Source organism: Vigna radiata, unplaced genomic scaffold (genome assembly GCF_000741045.1).
Source record: "Vigna radiata var. radiata cultivar VC1973A unplaced genomic scaffold, Vradiata_ver6 scaffold_387, whole genome shotgun sequence".
NCBI lineage: Eukaryota > Viridiplantae > Streptophyta > Magnoliopsida > Fabales > Fabaceae > Vigna > Vigna radiata.
The window spans coordinates 50892-52618 of NW_014542416.1; the positions used below are offsets into that span (position 1 = coordinate 50892).

General features: G+C 39.8%; 1 protein-coding gene across 1 annotated transcript in view; it reads left to right on the top strand.

Moving 5' to 3' along the window:
- The window catches only part of LOC106780055 (7-deoxyloganetic acid glucosyltransferase), an 11352-nt gene that overhangs the window by 7897 nt on the left and 1728 nt on the right, over positions 1–1727 (top strand). The window lies entirely within an intron of this gene.

Below are 1727 nucleotides of genomic sequence, written 5' to 3' on the forward strand. Positions count from 1 at the left end.
TAAATTTAATTAATCCTTTCAACATACAAGCAAGCAAATAAACAGAACCAAATCAACATGTTATACACACAAGTACTACACATGCATGCTAAGTTCATCAACTTATGACCGACCACTAAGACATTGTCCGGACGGTATGAACCACGTAGCCCGACGTCCCTAGCACCCGGTATGGTGTAATAGCTCCCTTTACTTATCAGCTTCCACCCGAGGTTAGTCCTCAAACGATCATCTATTCGTATGACCGCGGACCTCCCGCCATTCCCACACATGAGTAACCTTTCTCTACCTGAGAAAGCATCCTCACGGAATATCAGGATCAGGACGACACAGGGTCTGACCATGTTCATACTTTACCAATCATCACCAATTCATGAGACGTTCCTCCATTGGAATTCCCTTACTCAGCCAAATTCAATCAAGGTTCATTATTACTTTCAGACTGGAAGGATGTCAAGAAAATGATCGGATTATCAACGATAGAATAAATGATGGAATGAGACAAGGATACATGACCGAATGGTCCAACAAGAACTAAAACCGGATGCCCTAGAACATTTATAATAGTTGACCGGCTGATCCGGCAACGAATAGAACTATCCACCCAAAGACTTAACACCAATAATGACCGGACATTCAGATCAAAGGTGAGACTGAATAACAGAAGAATGTCAAATGGTTGGCCGAATGGTCCGAAAAGGAATAAAACCGTAACCCAAAGGATTTATTATAAGTGATAGTCATCCGGACGCTTTGGCAAAGAATCTTATAAAAACAAGTACAAATCATGGTCGAAGGTTGGTCTATGACCGGACACTTCTCAAACCGGACGAACTAAGAAAGGAGAAACTCTTTAAAGAAGTAAAAGGACTTTAGTCAAGTAAACCAGACGTTTCAATAAATAGAAGCTCACTAGACCATTCAGTCACTAAGTGACCGAACGGTTTCAAAAGGAAACATATCAGATTTGCATGTGTTATAGTTTAAGTGTCAGCCTAAGGCCGAACACTTGTAAGACCGGACGCTTGGTTTATGACCAGCGTTCTTAAATATCTATTAATAAACAAATAAAGGAACCCAACTAAACTTAGCAACATACTAGACCGAACAGTCCGAACAGACCGAACGGTAAAGGGGAACCGAATGGTCCTAATGACCTTCGATCTCAGGTTCTCGTTTTCTCTATGTTTTATACATTCCTATCAGTGCAGAATTTAAAACTCATACTTATCATACAATTCATACAACAACATACAATATTTCAATCATAAGAAATCAAACAACATACTTTAGATATCAAACATACATTAAATCAGGCATACATTCAAACCATACGGATAAATGATAATTAAACTATATAAGCTTCCCTTACCTCTAAATCCAGCTAGTACGTCTAAGGTTGATTGGCAGCAACTACCTCTTCTAAGGTTTCCAAAGTCTAGAGTGAAATACAAAAGTAGGTTCAGAGGGATGGTTTACAGGTACATGCAAGCTTTAATGGTGCATGCATGCAGGAAAACTAATGAGCTTCAAGGGTTCGGACACTTACCAGTTCCGAATGTGAATCTGGTTGGAACAAGTTGAAGCCCTTGGTACTGGCAGTAACAATTCTGAACAGATGCAAGTGATCGAAGAAGAATTGGAGGTTAGAAATCTAGAGAGAAGGTTGGGAGGTTTAGAGAGAAGGAGGAGAGATTTGAGTTTCCAGAAAGTTGAAGTTTTGAGGA